General features: G+C 45.8%; 1 pseudogene; it reads right to left on the minus strand.

Moving 5' to 3' along the window:
• Positions 1-7,564: 7,564 nt before the first annotated feature.
• On the minus strand, positions 7,565-7,981 carry LOC121155122 (annotated as a pseudogene).
• Between the last annotated feature and the right edge of the window lie 924 nt (positions 7,982-8,905).

Consider the following 8,905-nt stretch of genomic DNA (forward strand, 5'->3'; position numbering starts at 1 on the left):
GAGATGGCACGTTGGTATCATTTTCTTAAAGATTTATTTGTTGTTATTGGAAAGTCAGATATACAGAGAGAAGGAAAGACGGAAAGCTCTTTCATCCACTGGCTTACTCCCCAAGTGATCTCAATGGCCGGAGCTGAGCCGATCCAAAGCCAGGAGCCACGAGCTTCTTCTAGGTCTCCCATGTGGGTTCAGGATCCCAAGGCTTTGGGCCATCCTCTGCTGCTTTCCCAGGTCACAAGCAAGGAGCTAGATGGGAAGTGGAGCAGCACCCAAATGGGATCCCAGCTCTTGCAAGGTGAGGATACAGCCACTTGAGCCACTGTGACAGGCCTAGGATGGGGGCGCATCTTAACTGCTGAGTCATATGCCTACCCCAGTGCCCCTGCATTTCTTTTTTTTTAAGATTTATTTATTTTTATTGGAAAAGCAGATATACACAGGGGAGGAGAGACAGAAAGGAAGATCTTCTGTCTGTTGACTCACTCCCCAAGTGGCTGCAGTGGCTGGAGCTGAGCTAGTCTGAAGCCAGGAGCCAGGAGCCTGGAGCTTCTTCTGGGTCTTGCTCGTGGGTGCAGGGTCCCGAGGCTTTGGGCTGTCCTCAACTGCTTTCTCAGGCCACAAGCAGGGAGCTGGATGGGAAGCAGGGCTACCGGGATTAGAACCAGCACCCCTATGGGATCCCAGCATGTTCAAGGTGAGGACCTTAGCTAATAGGCTATCATGTCAGGCCCCCTGCATTTCTTTTTTTAAAAAGATTTATTTGATTAACTGAAAGGCAGAGTTATATAGAGAGATGGGTAAACAGAGAGAAAAAGAGATCTTCCACATACTGGTTCACTTCCCAAGTGGCTAGAACAGCTGCGGCTGGGCCAGATGGAAGCCCAGAGCCAGAAACTCCATTTGGGTCTCCTGCACGGATGGTGGTGGCGCAAGTACCTGGGTCACTTTCTGTTGCTTTCATAGGTACATTAGCAGGGAGCTGGATTAGGAATGGAACAGCCAGAACTTGAAGCAGCACTCACATGGGATGCTAGTAAGAATGTCAGCAGCTTAACCCTCTGCGCCAAAAGGTTGGTCCATTGCACCTGCCTTTTTAAGTACTACTCGTCCCGTGAAGTCAGCTCCAGAGTTTTCTATTTGCAATGTCTTGTTGGCCCTGAAAAGGTTTTGGAGTCTGAAGCATTTTGGATTTTCTGATGAGAGATACTTAGGCTGTTGTGTCATCATTCTACAATGCCCTGTGAAATGAGAGATCAACACAGTCATGAGTGACTGCTGGAACACGGGGTGAGAAGCTGAGCGGAAGATGCACCTGACTCCACAGGGATGCGCTGATAAAACCTAGCGGCATGACAGGAAGAACAGCCAGTCATCCTGGGTGCTGTCAGCATAGGAAGCACAAAAAACTAATGTTCTAAATCTATCCACTGGCTCACAGGGGATATGGCAAAGAAGAAAATATGTTAGATGACACTTCAGGAATGTAATCAGGAACAAGCCTCACCAATGCTCCAGTTTCTGCAACCAATATACAGCAAAAGGAAAAAAGAGGAAGGAAAACTATTATAAATAGAAAGATCTAAGAAACGTTAACCAAATTCAATGTGTAGGTATTGTTTGAATCCTGAATGAAACTATCTATAAAGGACTTTCATAAGTCAATTAGAAAAATCTGAACACTAATAGAATATTTTATGGTACTAAGAAATTGTTGGAGCTGGGGTTGAAGTATTGTGGGTAAAGGCATCACCTGCAAAGCCAGAATCCCATATGGGCACTGGTTCAAGTCCCAGCTACTCCACTTCCAATCCAGTTCCTTACTGCCAGCCTGGAAAAACAACAGAATATGGCCCAAGTGTTTGGGGTTCCATGTGGGAGACCTAGAAGAAGCCCCTGGCTCCTGGTTTAGGCCTGGCCCAGCTCTGCTCATTGCAGCCATCTGGGGGTGAAACAGTAGATGAAAGAATTCTCTCTGTTTCTCTCTCTCTCAGTAACTCTGATTTTCAAATCAATGAAAGCAAATATTTGCAATTATCAGATGTACTCATAGTAATATGGGTTTTTTTTAAATAGCCATTAACTCTTGTTTTTTAGAGAGATATATTTATTTTTATTGGAAAGGCAGATCAGATGAATGTAGAGAAGGCGAGACAGAGAAAAAGATCTTCCACACAGGTTCACTCCCCAGATGGCCACAGCAGCTGGAGCTGAGTTGATCCAAGTCTTCTTGTAGGTCTCGCATCTGGGTGTGCAGGGGCACCTGGGACAACCACATCCCATGCTAGAGTGCCTGTGTTTTGAGTTTCATCTCTGATCCCAATCCAGCTTCCTGCTAATGCTCATCTTGGGAGGCAGCAGCTGATGGCTCAATTACTTGGGTCCATGCCACCCAACTGGGAGACCTGGATGGAGATCCTGGCTCCTGGTTTCTTCCCAGCCCAACCCTGGCTATTGTGGGCATTTAGGAAAGGAATCAGTATATGGAAGGTCTCTCTTTGTCTTTCAAACAAATAAAAACACAAACAAGAGCCCAGCAGGGTAGCCCAGTGGCTAAACCCTTGCCTTGCACACACTGAGATCTCATATAGATGCCAGTTCTTATCTCAGCTGCTCCACTTTCCTTCCCTGCTTGGGGCCTGGGAAAGCAGTAGAGGACACCCAAAAGCCTTGGAATCATGCACGCACGTGGGAGACCTGGAAGAAGTTCCTGGTTCCTGGCTTTGGTTTGGCTCAGCTCAGCTCCAGCCATTGCAGTCACTTGGGAAGTGAACCAGCATATGGAAGATCTTTCTCTCTGTATCTCCTTCTCTCTGTAAATCTGATTTTCCAATAAAATCTTTAAAAATACAAACAATTTTTCAAAAATAGAGAATAAGTCACACGAAGAATAGGGTGAAAAATCTAACCGGATGTCTGGGAGAAGACAGTAACATGGAACAAAAATAATGGCTGAGCCTTTTCCAGAACTGATGAAAGACACAAACCAACACAGATTCAACAGGCCCAACACATTTCAAGCAAGATGTTTTTAAAATATATATATATATATATATATGAAGTCATTTGAATACTTATCACATGGAACCCAGATAACACTGAAGGAAGGCAGATCTTGAAGCTGCCAGAGTCTGGGGTACATGGATGGGTGTATCTGTCAAAACTTACTGACATGGATAGGCCTCTGGCCTACTGAGTCAGACATTTGTTAGGACACCTGCTTTCCACTTGGAAGTGCTTGAATTTGTCTTGACTCAGCTGCTGATTCCAGCTTCCTGTTACTGCGCACCCTGGGAGACAGCAGGTGGCAGCACAAGCACTTGGGTCCCTTGCATCCACATGCGAGACCCAGATTGAGTTTCCAGTTCTTGGCTTGGCCTGGCCCCGCCCAGGCCATTGTGGGCATCTGAGAAGAGAACCAGCAGGTGGAAGATCTCTGTGGCCTCAGTCTTCCTACTTCCTGGTTTTGTTTTTCTTCCTTATTTTTTTAAGGTTTATTTATTTTTGTTTGAAGTGCATATTTACAGAGGGAGGAGGGACAGACAAAGAAAGAGATCTTTCTAGTTATTTTGAAAGACATCACAAGTGGTGTTTGACTAAGTGGAAGATGCCAAGCACAGCTCCCATTTATGGAAGCTAAAAATCAATCTCCTAGAGGGGAAGGGAGGAGTGGCCAGCCGAGTCTGGGAAGAAGGTGGATAATGCAGTGAGGGTGTATCCCTAGTCCCTCGGGATTTCTGAAGCATTGCATTTCCACAAAGCCACAAGCCAGGACTAAAAAATGTTTCTGATAGTTCAAATGCAAAACCTGCATAAAGCTAAGGGAAACTCCGGGAGCTAACCAAGCATTCTTTCTGGGTGTGGTTGTGAGCAGACTTCTGGAAAACACCATTATTTGAAGTGAGAAACTGCATAAAGCAAATGGCCCTCACCAAAACAAGTTAAATGAACATCACCTAGCTCACTGGAGGTCCCATAAGAACAAAAGAGCAGGGAAGAGCAAATTTGCTCTCTTGGGACTTGTTAAACTCCATAATCGTGCGACCCAATCACTCAAAAAAATCTCTTGGAGTTCATCTCATGTGTGCGGTAAGAGAGGTTTGATAAACACAGCACTTACATTTGCATATCCAGGAAGTGGACTCTAAAAGGTTGCCCAGCCCTTAGTGAGAGAAGAATTCTTACAGTTGGCTATAGAGGCGCTCATTGCAACTAGAGAAATCAGGAAGGCCCCGCCCCCACCAAGGCTGGATGCCTGGGATGTGAGGCAAATACAAAACAGTGTTTATTCAAATTGCTGCCGTTCTCCCTCATAGCCGGGACTGAACAATGAGATTTTAGACCACTCTGAGGTGGGTAGAACTGAAGGCAAAGATGGGACAGGAATTTGAGTTGTTTCCTTAAGGGATGAGTGTGTTTCATGGGTATTCGTAAAAATAATGAAGAGGTAGGCAGTCAGTTTAGTGGTAAAGACACCAATTAAGATGCTGCATCTTACACCAGAGTACCTGAGTTTGATTCCTGGTTCCTACTAAGGTATACGCTGGCAGGCACTAGTGATGACTCAGGGAACTGACTCTGTCTCTCACAGAGACAGAGGACTTGGGTTGAGTTCCTTGCTCCTAGCTTGGGCCCCGGCCTGGCCCTGACCATTGCAGACATCTGGGGGAGTGATGCAGATGGTGAGAGTTCTGTCTTTTAAGTAAATAAATAGTTTTATTTTTCTAGAAAAGGCTTAAAGATTTATTTTATTGTTATTTGGTAGGCAGAGTCACAGAGTAGAGACACAATGATGCATTTCATCTACTGGTTAACTCCCTAAATGGGTGCAATGGCCAGAGCTGAGTCTAGTTGAAACCAGAAACCAGGAGCTTCTTCTGGTTCAAAAGGGGAACAGCTAGGACATTAACCAGTGCCCATATGGAATGCTAGCACCACAGGAGCAGCTTTAGCACACTGTACCATGGTGCCAGCCTCAATCATTTTGTTTCAATAAGAGATTCTATTTGGGACCGGCACAATGGCTAAATCTTTCCCTTGCAAACACCAGGATCCATATAGATGCTAGTTCATGTCCTGTCTGCTTCACTTCCCATCCAGGCCCTTTCTTGTGGCCTGGGAAAACAATAGAGGCTGGCTCAAAGCTGTGGGACCCTGCAACCTCGTGAGAGACCCAGAAGAAACTCCTGGTTTCAGATTAGCTCAGCTCCGGCCACTGAGGTCACTTACGGAGTAAACCAGCAGATGGAAGACCTTTGCCTCTGTCTTTCCTTCTCTCTGTAAATCTGCCTTTCCAGTAAAATGAACAAATCTTTTTGAAAAATCAACTCAGGGCCCGATGGCGTGGCCTAGTGGCTAAAGTCCTCGCCTTGAACGCCCCAGGATCCCATATGGGCACCGGTTCTAATCCTGGCACCTCACTTCCCATCCAGCTCCCTGCTTGTGGCCTGGGAAAGCAGTCGAGGACAGCCCAAATCCTTGGGACCCTGCACCTGTGTGGGATACCTGGAAGAAGTTCCTGGATCCTGGCTTTGGATTGGCATAGCATCGGCCATTGCACTCACTTGGGGAGTGAATCATCAGAAGGAAGATCTTCCTCTCTGTCTCTCCTCCTTTCTGTATATCTGACTTTCCAATAAATAAATAAATCTTTAAAAAAAATCAAAATCAACTCAATCACAGCTGTGGGCAACAACCTATGTTGCATTGTACCTAGGCAAATGTTATAGTGCTGAGAGAAAAGCAGTTAATAGCTGATGGGCATCCTGGGTTTGGTTAATGCCACATGTGTGTTAACCATAGCAGTATACCAGCATAGTCACCTAGCCTATTCTTTTTTTTTTTTTTTCTCTTAAGATGTATTGAGGGGTACCAGGTCTGTGAGATCCGGATGACGGCAGGAAGGGGAAGGGGCTGGCACGACCTTGGTCACCTGGCCTGAGTCCTCTGACCTGCCTGCACAGTGGGTGCCAGGTCTGTGAGCCCCAGGAGTAGGGCAGTTCAGTGGGGCTCAATTTGGACAGACCCAGGTTGGGCAGCCTAGAATGCCCTGGTCAGTGGAAAAGACAGAGCAGTGAATGGCTGGCCCAGATGCACACTGAGGATATGGAAACCCATTGGGGCCTGCAGAGGACATCTGGTACCAGAGCAGAGGAAAGAGGGCAGAACAAATTGGACAACTACCTCAGCCAAGCGTTGGCAGCATATGTTAGCCAATGGACCTTGGAAGGATTTCCTTATCCTTGCATCAGCAAGATTGACAGCATTTCAGAACTATCAAAACAGCTTAAACAGAACCCTCAGAATATGCTCCACATTGGGGATCCTGGGTTGATACCAGGTATCTGTTCTCCATCCCTGGTACTGGGGCCATTGGGAGGCTGGGTATAACTGCTTTCCTTATCTCCCCTCTTCCCCCAGATAGAGGAAGAAGAAAAAGAAAATTTGGAAATGATCTCACCTACTTTCCCCTAACCCTTGGTCCTTCCCATACTGATCAACTATGTAAACATCATCAAAAAACAAAAACAGGGCCCGGCGTGGTGGCGCAAGTGGTTAAAGGTCCTCGCCTAGCACACCTGGGATCCCATATGGGCGCCGGTTCTAATCCCAGCAGCCCCGCTTCCCTTCCAGCTCCCTGCCTGTGGCCTGGGAAAGCAGTCGAAGACGGCCCAAAGCTTTGGGAACCTGCACCCGTGTGGGAGACCCGGAACAGGCTCCTGGCTTCGGACTGGCATAGTATCGGCCCGTTGCACTCACTTGGGGAGTGAATCATCGGATGGAAGATCTTCCTCTCTGTCTCTCCTCTCTGTATATCTGCCTTTCCAATGAAAAAAATAATAATAAAAATAAATCTTAAAAAAAAAAACAAACAAAAAAAAACAAACCTCAAAATGGATAACAGGCCTAAATGACAGAGCTATAACTTTATTGGAAGCAGTGTGGTCATGCAGCAGTCATTGTTGTAGCCTGCAACCCAACTGGCAGTACCAGTTTCAGTTCTGGCTACTCCACTTCTGATCCAGTTCCCTGCTAATGCACCTTGAGGGACAGTATATGATGATCCAAGTACTTGGAACCCCGCCATACATGTGAAAAACCAAGCTGCAGCTCATTGTTCCTAGCTTCAGCCTGGTCCAGACCCAACTGTGTGGCCATCTAAGAAGCAAACCAGTGCATGGAAGATCTTTCTCTCTCTCTCTCTCTCCACCCCCCACCTGCTTTCCTCCATCACCATGTTGTTCTTTCTTTTTTTTTTTTTTATAAGAATCATCTTTTAAAATATATTTTACAGAGCAATGATTTAAATTGAGTACATTTGTGCATGGTAGATATTTGACATGAAAAGAAGCTATATCAGAACGGGCACTAGAAAAACAATAGCTCATGTTATACATATGAGCTAGAAAATATCTTTCTGTTTGATCACGTGTTAGGAATCTTGTGAATGTTATTCGCTGAGCAAATTAAGTCCTACTTTTATAATTCAATCTTACTTGGAAATAATCCTTTTAAAAAGATTTTGAGGTACAAATCACCTTTGTATTAAATATGAGTTTTCTCTATCTTACAAAGATTTTAAAGAAATACAGTAAATAATTACAATGTGGTGGCTCTTAAGATAGCAATGAGTCAGGCTCCAGGACAGGTTGTGGTTCTCCATTGCAGCGGCCACCTGCTCTTTGTCATTGATCTGCTCGTTGACAATAAGAGTTGCCAAAGAGCAATGAGGTGTTATTGGTGTGAACCTAATGACAACCAGGTGGTCGTGCTCATTTATCTCCTGAAGCTCCATGCAGCTTTCCATCAGAATTTCCAGTTTCTCCAAAGTATTGGGCTTTTCTGGGTCCTGGTTGGTTCAAACCTCCAATGCTTTCACTTCCATGATCTGGGGCTGCCAGGCAGTTCCTGGCTCAAAGAAGCCTAAGTGCCACAGGACTCCTCCATTCAGTGTCTAAGAAAACAGCCCAGATACCCACTCCATCCTCACACTCCACCATCCCTGGCGGTTGTCCCACCTGAGTCACCATCTCTCCCTAGGTTGTTCTTTCAAATAAAACAATTAACAAATAAATCTTTTGTGGAAAGTTAGAACTATAGAAAATCTAGGAGCTGGCAAGGTGATTCAATAGGCTGTCTTCTGCCTGTAGTGCCAACATCCTATATGGCCACTGGTTCCTGTCCCAGCTGCTCTACTTCCAATCTAATTCCTTGCTTATGGCATGAGAAAGCAGCAGAAAATGGCTCAAGTCCTCAGGACATTGCACCTACATGAGAGACCCAGAAGAAACTTCTGACTTTGGATTAGCTCAGCTCTGGCCATTGCAGTCTTTTGGGAAGTGAGCCAGCGGATGGAAGATTTCTTTCTCTCCTCTCTGTAAAACTGCCTTTCAAATAAAAATAAAATCTTTTTAAAAATTCACAAATTGGCCCTTTAAACATTTTCTTTGAGATACTTCCCCAGATTGCCTTGGAGCAATGCCATGCCTTCCCTTTCTTGCTTGCAGTTCTCAGAAATAACTGTAGAATGTGCTGAGAAAGCAATGTCCGAAGATACTGAGATACTGCTCGAAGCTGCCCAGGCCTTGCTCCCACCCTGCTGGTGGATGGCACTATCTTAAGTAGTGACAAGCCAGGCCTTTCTCCTGTCTGCCCTGTGAGCAAAGCATCCATCAGAGCTTTGCCCAGTGAGTCACGCCAGCAGTGTGGCTTTTAGGGATTTCTTAGCTCTTGGGGCAAGCAGGGCACGTGGATTTGAGATGCCATCTGCCTTGAGAGTCCTGTGAGACTATCAGGAGCTCACACTCACTGTGGGCATGCTGAAGAGAGCCTGTCCACACTGGCAGCTGCCACTGGGGTGCACCAGTTAATCAGAATTCGGGCACAGGAGCTGCCACGTTGCTAGCCA

The sequence above is a fragment of the Ochotona curzoniae genome, unplaced genomic scaffold (assembly GCF_017591425.1).
Source record: "Ochotona curzoniae isolate NIBS_2020 unplaced genomic scaffold, NIBS_Ocur_1.0 contig_1014, whole genome shotgun sequence".
In the NCBI taxonomy this organism is placed as follows: Eukaryota; Metazoa; Chordata; class Mammalia; order Lagomorpha; family Ochotonidae; genus Ochotona; species Ochotona curzoniae.